This window comes from Vollenhovia emeryi, unplaced genomic scaffold, assembly GCF_000949405.1.
Source record: "Vollenhovia emeryi isolate VEMERY1.0 unplaced genomic scaffold, V.emery_V1.0 DF939122.1, whole genome shotgun sequence".
In the NCBI taxonomy this organism is placed as follows: domain Eukaryota; kingdom Metazoa; phylum Arthropoda; class Insecta; order Hymenoptera; family Formicidae; genus Vollenhovia; species Vollenhovia emeryi.
Window position 1 is genome coordinate 2,775,364 of NW_011967244.1, and position 27,028 is coordinate 2,802,391.

General features: G+C 40.4%; 1 protein-coding gene across 2 annotated transcripts in view; it reads right to left on the reverse strand.

Annotated features, from left to right (window-relative positions):
• LOC105569971 overlaps window positions 1–18,285 on the reverse strand; it is a 31,484-nt gene extending 13,199 nt beyond the window's left edge. For both annotated transcript variants that reach the window (XM_012026858.1, XM_012026857.1), the window contains exon 1: window positions 17,792–18,285. The gene's annotated coding sequence lies outside the window, so the exon portion shown is untranslated. The remainder of the gene's footprint in view (window positions 1–17,791) is intronic.
• Between the last annotated feature and the right edge of the window lie 8,743 nt (window positions 18,286–27,028).

Here is a 27,028-nt window from a genome sequence, read left to right on the forward strand (position 1 = left end):
ATCGCCAAAAAATGAGCTTGTTTTAAAAAGTACCTAACGAGCGTACAGTTTAAAGTAGACGACGAGCGTCTCCCTTGTCCTTGCACCGTGCATAAAAATGTGATTAATCATACGGGCATGAATGGACTATTATTAACGGGTTAACGTCGGACTGTCGCTGTTAACGAACTTTCTGCTGTAATAAAACCGCGTATCATTTGGGATGATATTTCGGGCATAACGGCACTCCAGTCTGACCGATCGAGGCGTTTTGTACCTCGGCGAATTAATCAATTAGCTGCATTTAATTCCGCTCTCGAAGAAGAGAGAGAGCCGCGATCGATAAATCACTTCTCGAACGTGTAGAGAAATGACAAGTATTAATCTATCATAATGCAAACGCGGTTTTATTGATGACTTTTCTATCAGAGTCCTTTTACAGTATTTCTTTTCTCATTCCATGCATTCTTTCGTCTGCAGTTGAATTTACAAAATCATTCTGTTATCATCCACGACCGATGTGCGTAAGTAGCCGACGTCATCGTTCGATCATAAATTGAACTTTGATCGTCAAGTTGATGGCACGTAATTCTGCTCGTCAATGTATAGTCTCGTTGGAAAGATGCTCTAGTTAAGAAATTAGCGATACAATCTGTATTTATCTTTAGACTACGGATTATAGACTTTTGATAAATTTATAAATCCTCATTTAGCAATTGATTACGAGAAACATCGTCGAGGAAGAACAGATTTTAGATAAGATTATAACGTAGAGAGGGAAAGGAAGAGAAAGAGGTAATCTGTTGGGTAATCTAAAAGCAGAACACGAGTTTGCAGAAAACAGTGAGATTGCAAACGTTACTTCAGACAAGAAACAGTGCATTAAAGATACAAGATACGTTTACGCTCTGGACACTTCTCAGCCTTGTTCACCGGCTTGACTACATTTAGACTGACCCTCGACAATGCTTGCCAAGAATTCCTCACCGGATCGAATTAGCGATTTTGTTGATCAATAAACGGACTGAATCTCGCTGTTAGAAATTTATTTGCATCGACAATAGACAAAAGTTGCCCGGGAAAGCCAGGCGTAGACGTGCCCCAACGTGCGATATGTGGACGGGAGCGGCTGTACCGAAGTTTCGAAGACATTGGAGATACCGTGACGAATTCTGCAAAGAAGAAAAAAAAAACTCCGGAGTCACGCACGATCGGCGGTCGCATTGTGAGCCGTCGAATAGTAACGCGACCGGCCGCAAATGAGGCGTTAATTGGTTTCGGAGCACGCGTGTGTATATATACGTCGCGCAGCACCGATCGATGGATATCTAAAATGTGTTACGTATTCGGGAACGTATAGGCATTACGTCTCTTCTGGGAATGCTTTCCTGCGACTGACATTACTTTCTGCACGAGTCTCGTTTTTTGCGGATGACATTTCTCCGTATCATTATAAACGAAACGAAAAGTCGAAATTACGATGGAAAGTTATCTCACAAATTATGGGTTATGTCAAAAAGTAATTTGTGTCGTTACATGCAACTTCTAATAAGTAAGTAATTCTCTTTTTCTCTCTCTCTCTCTCTCTCTCCACTTTCGCAACTCTTTCCTCGCAAATTGTCGCGAGATTCCAATAAAGATCGCGAAAGTAAAAGTAAAAAGAAAACGGATAACGAACCCGAAGTGAAGAACGGTGATGGGGACCACACCGGACGACCCATCGTTCCCATACAGCACAGCAAGGTTTCAGCAACATTGCAGCAATAATTTATCGCAAGATTGCAACATTGCCTAAACGCTGCGAAATGTTGCTGCAACCCTGCTGCAATCTTGCAGCAACGGTAAAATGTCCGCCTCCAGAAATATTACAATGTAATATTACAGCAACATAGCAATATAATGCATGCATAATATATGTTTTCTCGAAGCACGGTGTGCTTCACTTCTCTTTAAAATTTATAGTAAATGAAGATTTGCAATTTAGAAATATACATTTGTATACACCAACTATTGAGGTAAAATCTCTAATCTTAGTAGTTAGAATTTAACAATGATTTTTGTTCCGATACATTTTCTCGATTGAACAGAATTAATCGTTTATTTAATCGGTACCAATAAGTCCGCAGAATGATACACAAAACGTAGTAACAGTCACGGTACAAAGTAATGTAAAATATTAAGTACGGAATTTTCCATTTCGTAGGCGGGACAACGAATTCTCAACGTTTTTTTTTTGTTGTTTTTCACTCGGCGCGGTATCGTACGACGTTACGCGGGCCAAAGTTTACCCGAAGGTCGCTGCGCTCTCACTCGCGCGCCGAACGTCGTGCCGGCAAGCAGTGGCGAGAGTCGCTCCGTGCGTGGCATTATTTTTGCGTTATCGGTTTCCAAGACTCGATCGCGATGAATGCAGGGATAAAACACTATTGATTTGCACACCTTTATTAGTAACAATTAACGTTCCTCGATTAATTATTAAGTTTCTACAACTTGTAATGAGAAACGAATTGCATGTTGAGGCGACGGTTCTTTATCAACGTATAGATATTTCACGAGACTAACTCATCTAAATTATAAATGTAAACCGTGGTATTTTGTCGCGGTTACATCTCGTTTACGCACCGCGCTTTTAATTATCTACCGATTTCGTTTCAAGCATTAGATTAAATGACAAAGATTGTAAAATATCGTTTCGTTACGGACTAATAACTACTTCTTTACCGCAGATTATGCTTCCGATGCTTGTATTGCCTTTTATATCGCCAATTCAAAAGTGATTTATCCATTCTTCCGAATCAAAAATGCAAGTTGTTAATTCGAGTAATTTGTATGATAGAAAGTCACGCGATACCTATTTGTCAATGGCATTTCGTGCGTTTCGCGGTATTTCACATCGCGTACGGGAGTGCCGGAAATTTCGCGCGATCGATGATTTTTGCGAGTGAGTGTTTTGTGAGTGCAACGAGGAAATCTGAGAGGAGGAGGAGGAGGCCGGGGAGGCATCGGGCAACGGCGGAGAAATCGTAAGGTAAGTCTTACATTTTTATTTATTTGCTACTTGTGCAAAATAAAGCATCTGTTCTGTGTTTTTTTTATTTAGCCAAATGATTCGAACGAGAATTCGAATAAGTGTTAGAGACAAAACCATACGTATAAAATTTGGTCAGTTTATATTTAAAGGGAAGACTTTTTCAGCATTCTACATAATTATTTTAATAAATGCCTATTTTTTAAATATAAAATATAAAGTACATTTGATACAATAATTTCAATTTTACATGATTAGTTTATAATCATATGCATATTTGTATTGTTACAGTTTAACATATATACCTAGTTGACGATGTACAACTGTGCTGTTGCGAGTCGTATCAGTGAGTGAATAATTACTTTTTATTTTAAATTGACGTTGCGCATAGAATCACTTCTCTTTGCATGTATACAAATCCTTAAAAATATACAATGCTGAACTACAAACTGCGCGCGCGAAACGCGCGTTTTGTCATTTCTAGTAAACTATAAAAGTGATACGAGGAAATATACATATTACAAACATAATTGTATCAATATTTTAAAATAATATTGCTACAACATTGCTAAAGTAACATAAAATAATGTCTCTGCAATATCTATGTACCATTACACTGCAAGATGCAATGTTGCAATCTTGCGGCAATCTTGTTGCAAGCTTTTGTGTTGTATGGGTTCTCATGTAAATAATATCGAAGTATTAGTATCACGCATTCGTGCGAAACGATTAGCAAGCCGCAGCGCGCCTAGAGATCACGCTAGAGGCATGCGTCGGAGCAGGATAGGTCAGTCAACTCGAGTAATCGCGAATAACAAGATTCGCATTGCTAATAAGTCCCCCTAAGGCTGCCTATGACCGGCTCAATTAGTGCCGATCGATCGATTCGCGCGCATAGCGCAGATAGATGCGAGACACGATTGCTGTCAGTTCGCGTAAACCTCAGGAAGCGATTGCAAAAGAACGACAGAATTCAGACGACGACGGGGCCAATGGCCACCGGTGACAGGACTGGATGCTGGAACAGGACTTAAACTTATTGATCTTGAAGCGAGTACACTCTTACGTATCGACATTTCTATTTATTCCACGCTATCTGAGATTCCTCCTCGCCTCTTCGCTTCTTTCCCTCGAAGTGGGTGATGAATGAGCAGAAGTAATATTTGTAGCGGAAGCTAAGATCGTTGTTCTTCTGATAGTTTGCGAAATATACCGCTCACATACGCGATACAATAATTAAAAACCCAGTCGTGTTTAAGGCACGTGCGAATCGTTCTATTTATTCCACGCTATCTGAGATCCCTCCTCGCCTCTTCGCTATTCTCCCTCGAAGAGGGTGATGAATGAGCAGAAATAATATTTGTAGTGGTAGCTAAGATCGTTGTTCTTCTGACAATTTGCACAAATGTCGCTCACTTACACGATATAAAGGAACGTCCTCTATTATGAGACAGGCTTCTAATAGGAGGTAGCAGGTTTTCAACATCAAAATCTAATCACAAATCTTTATTCGCAACGATCTGACAATGAATTTTTCACTAATCAGATTTCACTCCAAGGGCAACAAATTCACAATAAAGCCAATAGATATTGCCTATTAATTTAGCAAAAACATATTAGGAGCTTATCGCATAATAGGTGACTCTCCCCTAACAATTAAAAATCCATTCGTGCTTAAGGCACGTGCGAATCGTCCTACTTTCCAAGGTGATTGTCCGATTGTGCTCCGAATTGAAGTCGTTATCAGATTACTACGCCGTCCGCCATAATTTTTCATAGATCGTCGATAGCCGGCAACTGTTCTGATCGTGTTAACAGAGCGAGGACGGCCGGGCGAGTGATTCAAGATCGGCGTCGTGCGAAGACCACATGTGGCAGTCGCCGTGCCTGAAATAATATCCATTGCCTGCCAATAGAGGCAATTAGGAACAATATCGTCGTGCTGACATACATTTCGCGGCGAGACGGTAGGCGCGATCGTCGCTCAAAAGCCAACTCAGACGAAACGGCATTTCTAACGTGTTTTCTAACGAGTCGTCGTACCAGTCGTTGAACGTGCCTCGCTACCAGTTGACAGTCTCCTAACATGGTGTCCTGTCAAACGTCGAGGTCGCAACCGCGAGTTTTGTTCGCTGATTGTTGTCCACGATGAAGTTTCACTATTTATTTGCAATTCCACATCGGGGAATTCAATCGAGCACTTAAAATATATCTCACACGTCAAATCTCCAATGAGATTACGCAGATAATTTCTACGTTATTTTGTTTCGCGCCTCTTGTAGAATTATTGATTCCACCGCGTGTCATCAATCATTACTTTTGTGGTTGCAGCAATAATACGATGATACTTTTGACACATTTATCTTTCAAATCTACCAATAGTCTACCTTGTTCGGCTTGTCTATGATGTTTCAAATGTAATTGATCGATCCTATAAATCTTATCTGCTTAATATGTAAATTAGAATAAAAAGAACTAAGAGTTGTTAAAGTACATGCGCACTCTGATATCAAAAGAGTTACATTTTCACGCGAAATGCCGTGGAACGTCGAGATCATCGCGTATTAACATGTGAATAGCCGGTCGGCCTTCGCCCTCTCATTATGCGTAACTCGTAGGAAAACAGATTTGTCGTGACTTAAGAGCAGGTTTATTCATCGCAAATAGAATTGTTCTGAGAAAAATAATTTTAATTAATAAATTAATTAAAAATTGCAATATAAAACTGCTATATAAAGCAGTCACACATAAAGATATCTCGTAAACATTTATATCTAAAGCAGAATCGTATTTTCCATCGTACATTATATGTGTGTACGTATAATAGTTACAGTTAAAATTAAACGTATGGCTTCACGTTTCTACAAGCAAGTGCAAGCAAGCTATCGCAGTTTTGTGAGTTTATTTTCTTCTTCTTATTTTTACTGTATGTCTTTTCAAATTTATTGCACTTACATACTAATTTTGTTATCAAATTTCTTGAAACAGAAACGAGGAGATAGTAAGCGTAGACAACTAACCCTGATAAAAGAATTTTCATTATCACGTCACTGCTGCACTTAATCTATTAACAAACACCTGAGTTCGATTTGCATGAAAATCTGATTTTAAATACCAGTGTGATTAACGCACTTGCTGACAATCTTCTTTATACTCAATTGGTCGCAAGGGTCAGTTATAAACCCCGGAAACACAGTTTGCACCTCGTTGACAACGGTGATGTAACATTTGCAGTTTCATATCACGCAATCGTGATGCACTCGACTGTACGTTTATCCGTAACTCGTGTAAAAAAAGAACTGGATCTTTAAACATTATAATCATCGATGGAACTAAGAGAACTAAAGAGTTCAAGGCCATTTCATTGTAAGCTTTACAGTGTATGAAATATAAGGTACCTCACTTTTCCCTATGACTTAAACTTTTCCTTTCTTAATGTACCTATCATAATATTACATATGTTCAATTTAACAAACTTTTAAGTACATTTTTATTAAACGGTGAAACCAAAATTCTCAGAATTATACCGTTTATAAGCTTTACGATATCTACTTTAAACGATACCTTCTCAGTATAACAAACTTGTAAGTCAAATTTTTTTTCTGAATTTTACCAAGTTTAATATAATTATCGCCAGTTGATTAAATTTCTTTCTTCTAGATATAAGATGTATGTGAATAAAGATTTCGCTAATTTAAATCCCGCCATTGCAATTGAATATCAAGTCTTTATTAACTTAATTTCTTTACAAATAATCCGGCTTTATTAATTCGCCTGTAAAACCAGGAAAATGTAATTTTTTAAGTACGTAAAAAAATACATTTTTATCAGTAGTGCCAACCAATACCTACGCGGCATCTTGATAAAACGCTTATCTCTGAATATGTTCTCAAATAGATAATGATGACACGACGCGAAAACGCAATCGCTTGTGTACAATATTTTCATTTTCTACGCATGTCGCGATATATTTCACGTGATGTTTCTGTGAATATGCAAAAATTATGTGATTACTAAAATTATTGTATTACCATTGCTATTAACACTTTAAATGCGATAATATCGTAATGCAATTTCGATGTAAACGATGCGATATGCACGATGTATACAACATTTCCTATAACTATAATAATTATAATCTAAAATGACATTTCTGATTGAATGTGCATCTTATGAAATTGCTGTATAATAATTTTGAATTACGCATATCACTATGTCGTAATAAATAAGATAAGGATTCAGAACCAGAAATAAAATAAGACATATTTTTTTTATATCGACATCAAAATGTAGAAGAAGATTGCATCGCGCAATATTTACATTAGCACCCTATATGTCATGTGCTCGCTATTAATAATCAGGTGTCGCAATATCATTCATGAGCTGACGTAAAGTACCTGTGTGTGACATTATCAGGTAGTAAATATTTGATTGCGAATTTATTTGATTTAAAACTGTCTTAAGTATTTCTCCGTTTCTGTCTACCTCAATTAACAGTTTGATAATCGAAATAACAATCCGTAAATTGTATAAGTGACTACGATCGTAAATCTGTCATATGAGTATAATTATATCTCATCTCGGGTAGATTTACATACATCTGTACGAAACGAACGATGTTCTATGTTTTCATTATTTCTTCTTCTTCCCGTGCGTATCCACTAATGAATGTTCGCGACCGCACCCTCCATCTCTTCCCGATTCCACGATGCGTGGATCAGGTCTTTCACGGTGCTCAGTCCAGTCCAGTGCCTTATATTGCGGAGCCAGGACATTTTCTTTCTTCCTGCCCCTCTTCTGCCTTCAATCTTTCCTTCAATGACCAGTTGTAGCAGTTCGTACTTTGCGTTGCGCACAACGTGCCCCAAATATGCCGTTTTCCTCCTTTTTATTTGGGTCAGTATCTCTCGCCCCCTGCCCAATCACCTCAGAACCTCGTCATTGGTCATCCTTGCTGTCCATGGTATCTTGAGGATCTTGCGGTAGACCCACGTCTCAAAGGCTTCCATCTTGTTCATTGCGGATATTTTCAATGTCCATCCTCCTACGCTATACAGAAGTACCGACCATACATAACTTCTGATAAACTTCATACCGAAATCGAAATCCGTGTTAGCGAGGACCCTTTTGAGTTTCGTGAATGCCTGACGGGCAGTTCCTATGCGGCATTTTATTTCTCTCTATATTTAAACTTGCTCACTTGTTCCATTAGTGAGCCTTCATATATTAATTCGGCGTTCCCGAATATATCTGGTTCCCGAGTGATAAACATAAATTTCGTTTTCTTAATATTAATGTCCAGTCCCATATTCCTGCTGCTTTGTCCTTTGATGCTGCAGTAGCATCGAGAAGTTGTTGGAGATCGTTTACATTATCGGCAATCAGCATTGTGTCGTCTGCATAACGAATATGGTTACAGCCATGCTCCATTGATCTTTATTCCCCTTTCAACATCTTCCAACGCTTCCTGAAAGATGCTCTCCGAGTAAATGTTGAACAGAAGAATTCGGCGGGAGAATACACCCCTGCCGAACGTCCGTGCAGATTCTCACCGTGTTAGATATTTCATTATTTAATTTACCATTAGTGAACTTAACAACATTATATTTTACACAAAATATAACGCATTTATTTCAACTCATTCAATGCCGTTAACTACAGTCAAATGTACTCGGTCAATTTAATCTACAAATTTTAAATTTCTAAAAATTATCCAATTTTTAATATCCCTTCAGAAAAACAATGTTACAACCTTTTCGCCTTGTCTTCGTATTATTTCTTTTCTAAATACTTTCCATTCCGGTTGCGAAACAATCACATTTAAGGAGAGTCAATTAAAAGTCGCTGACGCCTTTCGCCGAAAGATTTAAGATATTCCGTTCACACTAGTCCACTCTGTGCGTTACGTAACGCAGTGTATTGCAATGATACGTCAGAATTTCATTCGTGTAACTTAAAGGGCCTTGGGCGATAGCGATCATTTTCTCGACCACCTCGGTTTCTCAGACCGCAAGCTATTGATGTATGCATACATTAAAAGGTCTATACTCTGAACTACGCGAGGTAGGAAGGGAACGACAGAGAGAAACGATAGCGAGCGAGCTGCAGAAGAAATTACGGGATGTTCCAGGTACCTGTACCTTGTACATTCAACGAAGGATACATGGAGAGTCAAAGGAGATGAAAAAAGAGAGATAGACAGATCGGTAGGCACATTTATATGTTTTCGCAATCGGCCATGAACGAATCAGATGCTCCGCAGAAGACATTATCGGAGATAATAGAAGTGGCTGGTAGCACTGAATCAGTTCAATCGAATAAAATAGTCCGCAGTAGCGTCCCAGGAAACTCGCGGAGCAGTAATCAAGTATGAAATAGTCTAGCTATTAAACATTAATAGCTTGACAAGTTTCCAAGAGAGGAGATAAAAATCCATGTGCTTCATAGAAATTACATCTTCGAATGAAACAAAGAATATCATTTATTAGATAATATTTATTATAAACTTATTTTAGAGAACTAACGGATTATAATACCAAATATATATCTTTTTTTTTCTTTGGCTTTACATTCTAAGACAAATTGCATTAAAACAAGTTTATCGAATTATTCAAAGATAATTTTAAAAACAAGGAGATGATTGTAGCGAGAGAAAGTATATCGTAACGTATAAAGAGGAGAAAAATGTGTGTAAACATTTTTAATGAAATTGAAAGATATATTTAATTTTTTCGTAACTTCAGAATTGTCTTTCAAGTTTTTCAATAAGTAATTAGACCATATTTTTCAATGAACCGTTCAAATTTAAATTTTCAATAAGGTGAACATAGCAACGACAAAACTTTGAAGAGTCTGTTTTAAGTATAGCACAGAACACCATTCTAAATAAGGATTTGAAATTAAGGAGTAGAAAAGAATAAATTATGATTTGTGTACGGGAAGGTATGTTCGAAAATGAAAACCAGAAAGAGCGGCAGAATAGATGAGAGAAGATAGAATAAATATACAGGGGTCGCAGTCACTTATGCCGTCTCTGGAACATCAGCATTGCTAATGACAGCCGTCAGTGGCGACCTTCACCACATTCAGAGGCCCTGGTGGAGGAAAGATTTCACACGACCCAACTAACTTCCCCATCTTTCTTCGTGCCTATTTCGCACCGTCGGTCTCTGTACCTGCCGTCTTTTTCTCGAAAGGCACGCGACCCGAGGGCTACACACACGTGATGCAGGCTTCGCGAAGCCAGCAATAATTTGAGATTTACGAATTAACGCGGCGGCACTGGCGAGTAATAAGCGGGGTACTAATGAGTCTCATTTCTTGGCGCAATTTAAAACGACGCCACTAATCTACGAGATTACGACACGTATAATTATTCTTAAAAAAAAAAGAGAGATTTCTTCATATCTAGCGACATGCATACGTGTATTCTGATATGATGATATTAATAATTTGTTATTTCATAATTTTTAAATCATTTTACAATATTGTATATATTTTACGTTTTGTTAAGAAATCTTTAATAATGCATTTATAGTAGAGCGACAGGATAGATATTATGTTAATAAGAAGAAAAGGTACCAAGGGTATATTCAATCTGTGCAGCTCCCTCAATGTGCGATATTAGAGGTCAAGACCATGCGATTACTTCAATGTTAAGATATTGATAGCGAATTCTGAAATTTAAGTTGTCTTGACAGATGAAATATGAAGAGTGCGAAACGATAAAGAAGCTTGTTTTTCAGCTAGAAAAAGCTTGATTTTATCTTAACATACGTTTAATAAGAAAAATATTTATTCGTACGCCTGATATCGGAAAAAATATTTAAATTTATCTTCTAACATACTTTTGTTTAAATTAGAAAATCAACTTCTCTTACTTTTCCAAAATGTTTACTTAAGAAAGTCAAATGACGATTATATTAATATCTATATATATATATCTATTAAAAGTAACAATTATTCTATCATCAGTCATGATGAAAAAAAATTAATATATTAAATTATTTTTTATTAAGTTTTTGGTTTTAATTTAAATAAATTAATAGTGAAAGAAGATTAATAGCCGAATGTTAATCGCGCGTAATTAATAAATATGCAGTGCGTAACTCGTCTGCAGTTCTGAATGGCTCTCGTTTCCTCTCCGCGATATACGTAAATAAATTGCGCAATGAACCAAAATATGTCTGTCGCGTCTCGCTCGTGACGACCTTTTGGCACATGCAGGTTTCGCGGCGAACGTATCGAGAACGCTAGAGAAACGTATATAGAAGAAGTTCAAAATTCATGTAAAAAAATAACGGACGACCTGAAAGATAAAGTGCGATTTGTTTGATTTTCCATGCCCGTTATCACGTATCGATAAGCGCGCGATAAGGGGGTACATAAGATATCGGGAGGAGCAGTAAAGCCCCTCGTGCGATTTTTAAATCACGAATGGCGCGATAAATTATCGCGGTTTCTTCTTTTTTTTCGTAATAAGATCAACAGCCTTGATTCCATGGAAAGTTTTCGTACCGTTTTACCACTTGAAATTGTTATTACAAAATTTAGCGCTTTACTGCAACCCAGCCATGATTAGTCATAGTAGTAAATATGTCAATTGCCAAGATATAGAAGGCTAAAAATAAAAGATTCTTGGCAAAAATTGTGGACTGCACATCAGACTTTCATTGAAGCTAATCGCACATTGAGCGGTGCAGGATTAATTTTTCGGCACAATATTCACGGATAAAAAAACGTACAAATTAATATTCCACAATGCTTTAGTGACGTGTAAAAATTGGCGTTAATAAGATCGTTTTATTTTCACGTCACGCTTAACATTGTCACTCGGACAAAAAGTGAAAGTGTCGTTACCTCGTTTCTTTACGTCAATGGGCGTAAATTTTTTTTTCTCTTGGCAAGATAAAATCAAGTACCTTTCTGAATTCAAAGAGTCGTATAAACGTCTTACAAACGACGTCCGTCGTTTATAAAATTATTCCGACATTATTACCGTATACGATCCCGGAAAGCGCAATTATCCGTGTTTTTGCAAGAGCCGCCTGTTACCAACCAAGTGTGAGATCCGCGCATTTTCATTTAAACAATGTTAATATGAAATTTCTTCACATCGATTTACAATGAATAAACTAATATTATAAAATAGAAGATCATTTCTTACTTTAAAATAATATAAAGGAGAAATAAATAATTAGCATCAAACATTAACGCTCTTAATATTAAAACAATCTTTTTATGTATAACTTTTAGCCGCACGGCGCTAAAGCGTTGTAAAGTATTTCGTACCAATTGTACGTTTCTTGTGCCGGAAAATTAATCCTGTACCACTCAATGTGTGATTAGCTTCAACGAAAGTCAGATGTGCAGCTCACCTTAATAAAATTCTATCTAGTTATTACTATTTTGCATGAATAATTATTTCTCATTTCTTCCTCGAAATAAACTCTTTCGAGAAGAAAACGAACGTAGCCACTGCAGGCACTATTCATATGGATATAAACTACTTTTAGTCTCTCCCGGAATTGGTGTTGCATTGTCTGCATAAGTTACACCTGTGGAGAGGGAATCTTCAGAACATAGCGTGCACGTGTGAAGCATCGTTATCTGCGGTTAGGACTGGCCGATACGTGGAGGATCGGCGGAAACGTGGGCTCGCAGGTCTCTCCATTCTCGACGTCGCTGCGAGACGCGTTGCGCCGAAGTGAAGATACAACGTGGCGTACCGTACAACATGCCGCGCATGCATACGAATGGACACGGCCGGAAAGGTAAAGGTGGGTTCGATGACGTCGCGTGGTCGTAAACACCTGGAAACTCGTTATCGCGACGATACAGACGCGCCAAGCGATATTACATCGCTGCCTCGGCCTGCTGCGCCGACGAGTGGACGCGCCGAACGAGTAATTCGCGACGATCGACTTGGAAACGCTCGCGGCTCTCCGCGTCTCTCGCCGATTTCGACGGTGCCGGACGGTGTTCCCAAAGCGAGGGACACGTGGTCATCCCGTGCGTGCGGCGCGGATGAAGCTCGGAAATTGAATCTCGGAGCGTCGTTGCGAGAGAACCGCTTCGGGCCCCGCCAGATTCCGGGAGTTCCGCAAGGCCAGATATGAAAATTCATCGAGAAATGCCGTTTGAAGTTGTCCTTTTGTCTTCCTCATCTCCACGTGCCATTCTTCTTCAGCCGTGTGTGCGCTCGGACGTCTAACTTTTTATCGAGCTTCAAAACGCTTTCGTGGCTAAGTTAAACCGGGAAATATTTGCCAACGATTATCTTTATTTGCAGATATTGATCACGGAATTTACTCAGTCGTTTACTCTTCTCGGGGCTGATCGTCACTCGGGTTGGTCGGATAATGAGGAGTGCGCTCGGAGTAACATTGCACCTACATCTCTGAACGACCGTCGGTCGTCACGAAAACCGGAAGGTGCAAAGGCGAATTAATTCCGAGCATCTAGCTTGACGCTCATTACAGTCGCCGGGCGACTTGTCGCTGATAAATCATGATGAATTTTCCGGAGTAACGTCGCGGACGGATGCGGCGTGTTTTCTATTTGTCATTTGCATGCACGTGCGGCCCGCGATCGCGATCAATCCGAGGGGAAAATTTAATATGTCATGATTGCCCGCGTTTGCAATGCCGGCAGATTCGCGAGGCTAGCAAGTGTCGTATAGAGATTAGCGGGGAAAAAACAAGAGAGAAGAAATAACGCGCACGAGAAAGCGAAACTGTCTCCGATTTTTAAAACCGAGACTACGTCCGAGCGGTTCGTTTCCATAATTTACACCCGATGAATCGCTATAGGCCGCTGCGAAGTTCGATTTCCTCGTGTCCCACCTTAGGGCCTGGGCAGAAAGATCGTCGTAATCGTTTATCCCGTCGTGAGACGTAAGTCGATGTCGGTACGTCAACGCACAAAGAATTGTCGTAGATAACCGAGACGAAATTTTGGCCCTATGTTGAACCTTTAATTCTATTATATAGCAGGACCTAAGACAGTAAAAGAGGTCGAACTGCAAGTACAAAATTTGCTCCTACTTTCAAACTGATAGTGTCGGAAATTTCTACTTTTGCCAATTCAGCATTAAAGTAGGTCCTTTTAAGTAGGAGTTAAAGTAAAATTTGAGAATTAAAGATTCGCGGGAGGAGTGAAAAAATGTAATGTCATCAAAGTAGGTTATTGCTGGTCTATGTAGGTGCATAGATCAGCTGAGTAGGTGTAAATTATATAAGTGTCCAAATAGTACCAAAATTTCGACTCGATCGAGTGTATGTCGTCTCGCAATGCGATGGCTGCGACATACATTCTTTGTACGTTGACTTCTAACACCGACCTAAGTCTTACGATTCCGTCTCTAAGTCTAAGGGCATGAGCAGAATAGCTGCCTTACCTTAAGTCTAGTCTTAAGACAATGTTCTACGTTTCAAATCTTTGTCTTAAAGTGATGCACAAAAACTCTATTGGGACTTAAGATTACAAGACAGCTATTCTGCTTAGGCCCTTCCGATTCCGTCGACTGAAGGGTCAGAGCACAGAGCAACATAATATCTTACGACAAAGAAGCGTAAATGTAGATTAGCGCACAAGCTTTGACGTATGTTGTACTTACCTCCAATTGCATATGACGTTACATTTACGCCAAAATTTATGCGCTCTCTACGTTTACGCTTGCATCTTCGCCGTAAGCTATTACGTTGCTTTGTGCTCTGACCCTAAGGCCCTGTCTACAATGAGTCGTTAGTCGGTCCTTTTTCTTTCGCCCGGAGAGAAAAAGGATAGACATACAGTCCCGACTTCTGACTAACGACCAACAACTCATTGTAGACCGGGCCTAAGTCTTACGACGGAATCGCAAGACTTAAAGCGGTCCACGACAATCTTCCTGCTCAGGCTCGTACGGTCCACGTTTCGCATTCGAAGCCAACGCCACGCGGATCACGGCCAATTGAATTGTTCAACGCCAGCCGATTGTCAATCTTGCATCGCATCGGCCGGACAGCTTTAACTTGCCACTGTGCGATCGCCGGACACGCCGCGGCATTACGTCCCCAAGGTCGCCGGAGATTTAGTTTCAGGCTTTTAATTTTCTCGGGCCGTCGATGAGTCGGCTTCCAACGTCGGATTTGTGCCGCTCGGGCTCAGGATCAGCCGCTACCTCTGATTAACGTCATTACATAATCACCGTCGTCACAGACGGCCACGAAGATATCTTAGGCTACGCAGGTATAATCTCGTGTACTTAATCCCAGCCGAGCGAGCGCGCTCGGTCTCCGATCCTCGAACGCCGGGCAGGCGTACGCGTTGCGAGACGCCCCGAGATTTCCACGAGAAGCTGTCACATGCGATGAGAGCGGAGATTCGCCCGATTAACGCCTGAGAATTTTCGCGTGACTTTTCCCGCGAACGCGACGCGAAGCATTTCGCGATGCGACAAGTGCCAGGATTTATAGCCGGTTTCGCCGCTACCTCGTTTAACTTCAAATCAAATTCAACTCCATTCTCAAGAACGCGCTATTTCTCCATTTCATTGTTAATCCCGGAAGAAGGGGGAATCTTTTTGTGTAAAAACTTATTTCAGAAACTATTATGAAAATTGTTTCTGGATTGTAACATTAAAACATTTATCTATCTTTAGAAACTAATCGAGCAATTATATCCGCTAATGTACGAGTACTTCGCGCCACTCGCCAGAAGATAAAAACTCTGATTCGTATCTTATCTAAGCCACGTGCCACGTACACTGTACAAAGTATGTAAAATTACATACGTAATAAGTGTAGCAATTACACTATTGATAACGGATATATATAAATTTATGTATCTTTACAATACATTTCTTTACTCTTTATTGTGTAAATGCTTGTTTATAATGCATGATGAAAAATTACAAAAAATTGTAAAATTTACACAATTAAAAGCAAGCAGTTTACTTATTATATAAGGTAATAATTTTACCTACAAGGTGTACATTTGCTGATGTAAATGTTATGTAATTTAATTTTAAATTTTATAATTTCATATCGAAATATCGTAAGAATTTTCTTTAGCTTATTTATTTTGTAAGGCAGCACAATTTAAAAAACAATTTCTGACTTTACAAAAATTCCCATCGCACAGAAATCGCATCTCATCTTTTAAGAAACGTTGTGAATAAAATAAATTGCAAATAGCTTATAATAAAAAATAGATCGTTGAGCGACAATTATTAAATATTAATAATTATGAAATTATTTATATCATAGAAATAATCATGTTGATGGTGGAAGGTTTCTTCTGAATCAATTTGATAATGGCCATTCATTAATTTTACATTGAAGGTACTATTCATTGACTACTTGATAACTTCGGTAGTTAAAACGTATAAAAATCCATTACAAATTATTAACCTTGCTACTCACGCGAGAAAGATTTAGTATCAGGCTCTGATATAAGTTTCGCGAAAAGTTTCTGAAGATGATTACAGTATTCTAGAAATTTTATGAAGATCCACGACAACCCGGGACAAAGACAATCACCAACCGCGGCACGACCCTGGTACCATGAGGTTGTGTTATTTCACTTTCAGCATTTCGTTCTAATTTTAGAAAAACGCGCTTCGACCACTAAGACCGGAAATATATTATAGGTTCATGGAAAGCAGAGCGTGTAGAATGAAGCTCTATCTTACTCCATGGGAAGTGTAAGGATATTTCGTAAGTTGAACGAACACAGTTATATAACGTCATCTCATAAATTATTTAACATTAAAATTGCATTCGAGTAATCAAACATGTACATATATAATTAATGTCACTACATAATGTATTCAAATCTCGAAAGCCGGCACATTGCGTTAATTGCGAGTATGAGAATACAATATAAATTGCGTACAGTTTACATTACATTTTAATATTATCCCCAGCCTTGTCTGTCTCCGTTTTCAGATTTAACTTATTTTAGGTGATATTTTTTTCGCAATAAATTTAGAATAAAATATTTAGACACCACCCTGTCACGGCTCTTAGTCCTTTATTTCTTGAAATTTGTGTTTAACACATTTAAGCCATACTCATTTGTTAATTTATTTTAATTTATTAAAAACAATTTTTTAACAAAATGTCTCTTTTTACGTTTGAATTCTCATTCAATAAATTAAACGTCTCTTTTCACGTTTGAATTCTCAACTTAAACTTAATAGATGACGTCTTAAAATAAAATATTAATACGGAATTCATTCCAGAAAATAATAAGGAAAGAGTATGCTATTATTTAGCTTGGTATTTCTGAAGCTCATTTCACAAAAATATTTTGATATTCCCGGGACTGCAAGGCAGTCTAACAGCGGAAAAGAAGTACGCTTCGCTATTGTCGAACCGTAACTTCCTGAGGCTCTAATAGCGGCCTCACGAAACGCGTGTGCGATAATGATAAGTTCGCAGTAACGGCACATATGCCGATTTCTACAGCTCCCAAATTCCCATAGCATATGTCACGTACGATCTTACGTCACAAAAGTAATTCATTCACTCGTATGCGCATAAGGGGTTCGCGCACGCGCACGCACACGCGCGCGCACATATGTACGCACGCGTCTTCATGTACGCGCACACGCGCTATTCGCGAAGAATCGTAAAAAAAGAAAACGTGAATAAATTCGTTTATCACGGACGCAAAACCGTAATCCGCACATTCTCTGCCGATACTCTCACTCACAGCCTCCTACACGTGTTCTCCCCCTCTCTCTTTCTCTCTTACTCTCCTTCTCGAGAAACCTGCCAAGAAAAAGGAAGATCTTACCTCTTGTAACAGTATCCCGGTATCCCGTTCTTTTGAGAACGCGATCGCGATAATCCGCCCTCGCGTTCGCCTCCTCGCTTCGGTGACGCTCGGCGGGAAGGCAATGGTTTCCGCGGCGGGGGAGTAGCCGAGTCACCCGCGCGGGACTTTTCGCGCTATCCTAGTCGAAGGTCGTTCGATCACTCGCGATCGGTCGGGAGGGAGATTCGAACCGGCGAGAAGAAAAGCGGCCGGATTGCGCCGCGCGCGCGCGCTCACACACACACACGCTCGCGATCCGCGATTGCTATCGCGCGCGATTCGCTTGATCGCGAGGATTGAATGACTGCTGCTCCGCGGCGGGACCAGTGCCGCGAAAGATACGATCTATCGCAGTCTGAGGCCGAGTTAGGACTGTGGACTCTGACAGGCCGCGACTCCGCTCTCTCGCTCGCGAGGGCCAAGCCTATCGACTCACACTCCGCGCCTCGCTTCTCTCCTGATGCCGGCTACGCGACAACGACCCCACCATCGTGGCTCCTGGTGCACGCCTGGTAGCGCTCGGGCGGAGTGGTAGGAGCAACCACACCGCTTCGCGCCGCGCCGCGCCGCGCCGCGCCGCGCCGGGCCACGCCGGTCGCTCTCCTCTTGGTGAACCGGCGGAATCGGCGTGACGGAATCGCCGAGACACCCGATGGCCGCGTCTCTCGCGACTCAATCAAGGCAAGTGTGAGTACACGCGTAATTGTACGTGCGAATGTGTAGCGGCCAGGTGGCCAGAGTAGCCTGCGAGGACCGGTGTTTTCAGCGTCGATAAACGTCATCCACCACTCCGCGAATATCCAGCAGAAGTTCAGTGGATTTCTTTGCGGTCTTTGTCGGATACGACAGGCGTATGATATCCACGGGACTTTTGCCAGTTGTCTAGCGCTGCCTGCAGTCGTAATGGATGCCTAACTGTAGCTGATAGCCGGTACCACAAACCGAGGAGAGACACAGAGTAGTTTTCTTCCGAGTAATTTTACCTGACTGAGACGCGCGAGAGAAGTTGCGTGGATATTAACTAAAATTAATTGACCCTTTGTGTCTTCCTCGTTCTTTCATCGAGAAGAAATTGGTAGGCCCATTTAACCCTTTCACGACCACTGGGACATATAAGTCCCTTACGAAATCTAAAAAGATCTTGAGAGTGACTTGGCTTGCAGTAAAAAAAACATATCGACAAAAGCCAAAAGAAATCAAAAGAAGTAACTCGGTCGCGAAAGGGTTAAATCAATAATTAATAATATCGAATGCAAAGTGAAACGAGGGATTCATGTTCAATTAGAATGCTTGTCGTTTTGAGACGTCTATACATTTATCTCATACTGTTTCTTCTTTACTTGGTCGTTGCAAACATTCTTCGACTGTCACTGATGTGCAATAAACTTTGGAGGAAATATTTAGTATCAGCATCCGCGACATCTTTGTAACAAGCTTAATGTAATAATAACTAAGATTTTTGCGACTTAGGATAAGTACAGTTATATAATCACTGCGTAACTTCGAGATATCTTGTGGTATCTTGTACGGAAGGCAGGCAGAAGTAAGATATATATTTAAAGGAATTTAATTAACCTCGATTTTTGTGATAAAAGGATTCATAAAGTCTGTAATTTTATGCAGATCTCTTCGGGTTAAAATGATCGCTGTTATCGCAGATACGATTAGCATTTCATTAATCGCAGCGCGTATCGCAACACATTCATCTGCCATGTTAAATTCGATATACGAGCTAAATTATCCTAATAAGTAATAAACATTCTCTCCTGCAGATCTCGCACACGCACACGTGTTTGCGCGCCAAAAGATTTTACATTTATTTATGGTTTCCATACGTGGCATTATATATAAAAAAAAAGCAACTACTTACCAGAATGCGACGTTTCCTGTGCGATATCCTAAAACCTTGAAGAGGGAAAAACGTGTTACTTGTGTACTATCTTGAATTTAATCAATCACTTCACGTACGGAGGCTATGAGAACTTAATTGCTTCTTCATTGCCAACTACTTGTTACCTCATATTTCGCAGCGATAATAAAATCTCGACGTTGGAGAGACCGACCATAAGATTGCAGCAAGAGCCATTAATTTATCGACGATTTTGATGCATACCTAAATTTGACAAAGACAAAATTTCTTTTTCAATTAATCAGTTAGCAACGGAATACATAAATCATCTTCAAGCTCGTTTTTGGTGATCAGATGAAAGGGGCCACGAAATCTGAAATATCAACCAATGGCATCATTATTCGGCTAGTATTGCAACAATTATTGACACCGTGACCTTTAACAAATGTTAATTACGTTTCGCATGATGTCATACAATTGATTCTCGAAATTGCGATAAGCCGTGCTAGAACCGGTGTATTTTATCAAAGGTTAAATTCCACTTAAATGGGAAACTGCGCGTTCGATATCTTTTCTTCCAATCCGAGGAGACGCCCGCTACCAGGAAGCCGGCTCGCCTCAAGAATTTGCGATAGCAGTTCCGGAAATGAATCGAGTTTGAATTATCTGTAAGGTTAACGTTTCAGGAAGGCATTTAGATAATCTCCAGGAACATTACGCGACGTTGTCTCGTAAATGCATCGATGCACGGAGGATCTATCGTCCGCTCGGTACGTTCGTCCGGTAATCAAGGACTTTCATGGTCGCGCAGGATTACGGATCTTTCACCCTGCAATAACGACCCTGTTACAACCGATGACTCCTACGGTCAACCTATCGAGAAGCGGCCCCGAAGAAGCTAAAGACTCTGATTCACGTTGTGCTAGCGGCAGGAAGTAGGCGTTGCACTTTGACAGAAAAAAAAAGTTAATATGTATGTATGTTAATAAGCGCGCGATGCAAAACGGTAACGAAACGGTCGGTACCTCGGGTCCCGTACTCGAGAACCCCGTAAACAAGCGCACAAGTAAAATTACTTTCTTCACTAATTACATAATTGAAATAACTGGATACAGAGAGAGAAAGAGAGAGAGAGAGAGACATAAATTTTAAAAAATTGATATAAAAATTCAGTTTTACTGGAGGAGAAGCATGAGAGAGAAAGAGAGAGAGGGGAGGTTAATATACATAAGAAGAGCCATTAACATATCGTGTCTCATGTAAAATCCCCTTGATCCGACATTTCCCTAACAATGAATGAATGAACGCATCGTGCATCCTTATACAGCAACTATCGATTCGTTGAAAAAAAAATGACTCATTCTTTCCCGATACGTTAGAAATGCCTATCGGCGGTTCTCAGAATTTTTTCCTCTATCTCCAACATATCTTATCAGTACACTTTCAGCGAGTACAGGACACGAATCACGGAGAATCCACAGAGACTTCGCTAAGCGCCGCCATGAAACGGCCTCGATTGAAGTCTCTCGGGCGAAACAGGTGGGTGCGCGGGGCCCCTCGTCGATCACACGTATCACAATGAGTCAGGCCTATCGCACAATGGGAAAGCACGGACAATAGGAATAGGAAATAACACAGGAAACAGAAATAAATAAATTCCAACTTAGCAGAAACCGTGTATCGATGCACAATGGAATATGGAATAGGCAATAGGAACAGAATTTCCGACGCGTTGGATTTCTGCTCCCTATTCCCTGTACCTGGCCTGACCAATCGCAGTTGAGCCTCTGGGACAGGCGCGTGGTTTCAAAAAGCAGATGATTGGACAGCGCTCCTATTGCCAACGAATCATTGTGTCTTGGCATTACATAGGTTTCTATTCCGTACTTCTACTCCTTACTCCTATTGTCTGTGCTTTCCTATCGTGTGATAGGCTTCAGTCGCGCGCAGCCGTATATTTTCTGACCCAGAAAGAAAGAGACTCTTGGGAGGCGCGGCATAGACGGAGAGAGCGAGAAAAACCGAGTTGTGTCGAACTAAAATGATCGCCCGGCACGATCGTTGCCGCCGACGTAAACGCGGCTATTACGGATCGGCGATTAGGACCGTAATGCAGGTCGTAGATCGCTCGAGTCATTAAGAAAATATCGCTGCTTATCCCACGAGATTATATTATATTATACGTTTTTTTTTCAATAAAAATAAACGAGCTCTACGTGAAATATTAAAGAGAATCTCAACGCCGAAGGAGAACCCTGGAATTTGCACGTTCTTGTTTGTCTAACTTTCTCATCGCGCTGTACCGTTTAGAAAATATAATCAATTTGATTCAGCATTGCGCGCAAGCAATCGTCAACTATTTAAACTACCTACCTACCTATACTTAGGCCCGGTTTCACCAACATCGTTTATCTTTAAGCTTAGCTTAATTCGTTCTTTGTCTCTTTCCAACTGTTACTTTTGAAAGAGACAAACGGGAATTAAACCGAGATCAAAGTTAAGCGACGTTTGGTGAAACCGGGCCTTAGCGTTGGTCTAATCTCGCGGTTAGAAGTGCGCGTCCTCAAGAATGGATTAAAAGGGACTGGTTATTTCAATCGAGCTGCCCAGAGTATGGCTCAATCGTGGCCAGTCAGTGACTCTTTTTGCGATAGGGTATTATGGAATGTCAATGGTTACAGCCAAATTGCATGTCACACGTTATATCATCGGTGTATTACGTCGCACGTGCTCTAAATTTGTAAATACGAAAAAGCGCACGCTGCATTTTCTCGAACAGAATTACGCTCCAATTATACGCCAATTAAAAACCAATTTAATTCGTTCGCAGCGGTAATTTCACCGTGAAATTGTAGTTACGTAAAATCAAATGTATTATTTTAAACGCTTGGAAATATACTTTCGTTAAAATTAACTAAAGTAACATAATTGAACGAAATATTTAAAAAAAATATTGTTACGTAAAAGCATTAAGGTTGAAAATAGTTTTGAGCAGATTTGCGAAACTGCGCTCGATGATCAAACAATTGTCCGAATTGTTTCAATGACGGGTTAGCGTCAACACTCGTAACAAGCAACAGAAATAAAATACGTGGGCGGGGGAGGAGGAGGACCTCGGGTTCGAGGAATGTAATGAAGTAACGTGTTGCAACTCAATCTGTCCTGCGCGGTCTCTTACGTATAGATGAGAAATCGCAGTATTTTCATTAGTCACGGATCACCGAGGGTTGCCGCACACAATCGCTCGTGCTAACAACTTGGCGCGCGCGATAACGAGCTACGCAGGTGCGTTAGTCGCTATTCGTGCGACCGTAGCTCCTTTTTTTCTTGTTGCAGTCAATAGCGGCATGAGTGGCACGACTAATGGCCAACTCACGCTAGTAAATAGCCACAACTACGTCTTCCGCAAACCTCGGTCCAGCTTGGTTCCCATTCCGACAACAACTCCATTTACAAATCGAAGCGCGCAGTTGCGATCTACCCTGCTGCCCTTTGACCGAGGGATAAACCGCTGACCAAACTCATGTACACCAACGCCTATTAATACCCAGTGGGCATCTCTTTATCTTATGATCTTATTTTATCTTATTTTATTCGTATAATGCCCCCAGCAAGGCCTAGTGCCCAAACTAATCCCCCACAAATCTGTACGCCGCAATGCCCTTAGCAATTTACTCCTCGCCTCTGACGATATATTCCTTAAACCAATCTCTTGTTTCTTCCAATTATTCGACTCCCACGAACAGGCTACGTCATTTCGCATAGAAAGTCGCCGGTGTGGAGGCACCTTCATCCTTGAGGGAAAGACAGGAGCCACTTAGATAGAGCCGCAGTAACTCTATAACATAAGCGTGCCAGTTGGTGGCAAATTTGCGGATGCGTGCAATTGGCGTTGCCTATGCGTCCAGCTCTGTACGTGCGTCCACCTATATATTGGTAGCGGCCGGACCGGTGGTCCAATCGACAGCTATGAAGCAGTTAACTTAATATAGACGCACTCGGAATGTGTGCCATCGGCGACCTCGAGGGCTTTCCTAGGTCAGTGCTAATTCTCGAGAACGGAGCGCATCTTTCAAATTTCCGGTCGGCCTTGAAGATATCGTCGGTCCAGACAAAACCCGATTAAACCTGTCGCATATTTGCTCACTTTCTACTATTAGGTAATAGGCACAGAAAAGAATATGCAAAGTTTACGTGTCCCCGCATTTTTTAAATACCTCTAACGAAATCCTCTTTCTGTATAATTATTTTCCTACGTTGCGTAATTTTAATTTAGAATTAGAAATGTGCTCTGAAAATAACAGATGGTGAAGTAATTGTAATTGTTCTACATATCGTTGTATCTGGAAATAATAGAATCTTTCCTCACTCGTAGAACTAACAAGAATGAAAAAGTAAAAGCATCAAGAAGCTAAACACGCGTTACTCTTTCTAATTATTAATTATTTTATACATCAATGCGGTACTCGCGGTACTTGCGCGGCAGAAGAGTTAGCTAAAATTAAATATTAACTTTATTATTGCAACGAGAGACTTGACAGATTTACCACTAGCACTACAGTCTCCGATAAATACTTAGATAGCGACCATTTTCAGCGCTTTCACTGCAGTACAGGTTTGCGTGTCCAATTTGCAATGTACATATGCGAAGTGCGATAACGATATCCGCTGCAATGTGGCAGCCGTTGCGATGTTATCAGAAAGTAGAAGAAGGCCTGAAAGAATACTAATGATCAGAAAATAATTTCAAATCTGTAAAAATTGCTATCTGGCTGAGGAACACGTATACATATATGCATGCGGTACATTACGTCGGGCAAGCTGCGGTTCTGTTCAACAAAAAAAAAACGAAAAGAAAAATAAACGATTGTGCCACACAGCCGACGTAAAACACGTCGTTCCTGGGCGTAGAGAAAAATTTTACGTTGAGGGAATCCCTCAGCCATCTTTTTTACCGACACAATCAAATACAGTTTTCGCGCTTGCAGAGCCAATTTTAAATTCAATACGAACTACGAATTGAAACTTTCAAATGCCAATTTCTTTTTCATTAAACTTCTGAACTGAGTGTTTTAAGTATGAAAATGTTCTGCTATGCGGTCCACAACTTATCCTGGTATTATTTTGTGCATAAAAGCCAATAAAACGAATTACAAGCGCAAAAACTATATTTGACTGTGTCAGTAAAAAGATGGCTGTGGGATCCTTTCAAAAACAGTTTATAACTCGTGCCGGACCATCAATACCATATTGTGTAAAAATCTGCATTTTATTTACATTCTCAGCTGTCGATTGACAGCACAAAAAGTTGTTACAAGAATACTGATGCGAGATTGCATATGCAAAAAGATAATAGAATGTAAATGTATGTACAATGTCGTGCATAAGCAAAAGTTTACTTTGATTGTTCAAAGTACGAATCGCAGCACCAACGTACGTGTGCGACAGACGCGATCGCGTAACCACAATGATATTCGCCTCGGAGAATAAGTGAGATTCTCTCGTCGCGAAAACGCACCGGGATTCTCCGACCATTCTTATCGTCCGAATTAATCTAAGCACTCTTTGCGATAATACAGTTTTTAATATTTAATTTTAGCTAACTCTTCTGCCGTGCAAGTTAGTGGTCTTAATTATTCGAAGCTTCGCAACTTCGAAGCTTCGAAGAATCCGAAGAAACGAAGAAATTTTAAATATCAAATTTTTGAAGTTTTCAAATTTTTCAAAGATTCAAAGTTTCGAAGTTTCGAATTTTTGAAGTTTCGAATTTTCAAATATTCGAAGTCAACTAATGCATTAACATATAAGTTTTCGAAGACTGTACTAAAATTTATTTCCTTCGATTTAACTGTCTTTTTTTGAGCGAATGAACAAATATGTGTCCGACAAAAAGTACGTTTGTTTTTTATACTTTGTAATGATATTAATTATTGGGTCTGTGCATAAGTCCGTGCCGATTTTGCGTTTTTTACGCGATTAATGCGTTAGTTGACTTCGAAACTTCGAAACTTCGAAACTTCGAAGCTTCGAAGCTTCGAAACATTGAATCTTCGAAAAATTTGAAAACTTCAATTCTCGAAGAATTTTTACGAAGCTTCGAAATTGAAAATCTTAGAAGAAAAATCCCAGCTCTAGTGCAAATGCCGCGAGTACAGCATTTATATATAAATAATTAATGCGGTCCCTATATAGATAATTCGTGCAAATATATTATACTTGACCGCGCAGAATCTTCGAGTGTAAAAAGAAGCGATAAGAGATTTCGGCATTCGTCATTATCGTTATTTGCTACGTGACATATTATTGCTCATAATTAACGCTGCGTAAACTGGAGAACAAAATCAAGGAACATTTTTAAATTATTACTTTGCAGCATGATTATCTGAAACGTTTATGTAAAAAGTTGCGTGACGAGGAAGCCGATACCGTAATATCCTTTGTATATGATATTCTCTCTCTGCGCAATCCGGGTTATTTTATTAGCTGCGCCAAATCTGAGCGATCACTCTATCTTGGCTGAATTCGCCAAATAATCTCTGACTGCGATTACTGAAGCAATCACCTGTTTTTAATGACAGCGGCTTTCAATTGCTTAACACTGTGTTTGCTCGCGATCGCCGATTAATCAATGTTGGTAAGGTCGATAGCGGTGAACGTTACATAAAAAAAGAATGCCAGAGGCCACGATGCGAGGTGACCCGCTGGTAGCCAATCGAATTAAACGAATCCGCATTTACGTCAGATCTCCATTAATAATCATCTCGCGCCGACGAGAGCGGTTAATCGCGCGCCGCTAAATGCCCCACTGCCCGGCGCCAATTTCGAAGCGCGCGAAAACGTATTATTCGTTAATTATCAATGTGCAATTTGCGCGTTGCGAGTGTGCCGCAAGAGCCGCATATGCGCCGATGACATTTGCACGAGGCGGGCGCCTCGATGCGAGTGTGTGCCCGCGGTATTAGTTCCGTTAACCGTTCGCCACGTAACGCGACGCGACAGACACCGACGCCCACATCGCGTTGTTCTCGTTGTTGCTGTACCCCGTTGACGCTACCGGCGCGGATCGATGTTTGCGTAGCACGTCATTTCTCTCGCGAGGATACCTGTCAATTACGGGGCACGCGCGTGTCACTGCACCGCGGGGCTGCGTAACGCATTTGTACACGCGCGTGCGACCGCACTCGCGTTGACTGCAATTACGTATGTACAGTCTTATTCATTAATACCTGGACCTGCATTTTTATCGTCAGTTTTCTCATCTGTACAAATCGCCGAGTCTCAGGCTGTATGTATGTAAATGGACAGGCAGGAATGCCTGGACATTTCTACAATTGTACACAGGGTTGGGAAGTAACTCGTTACTTGTA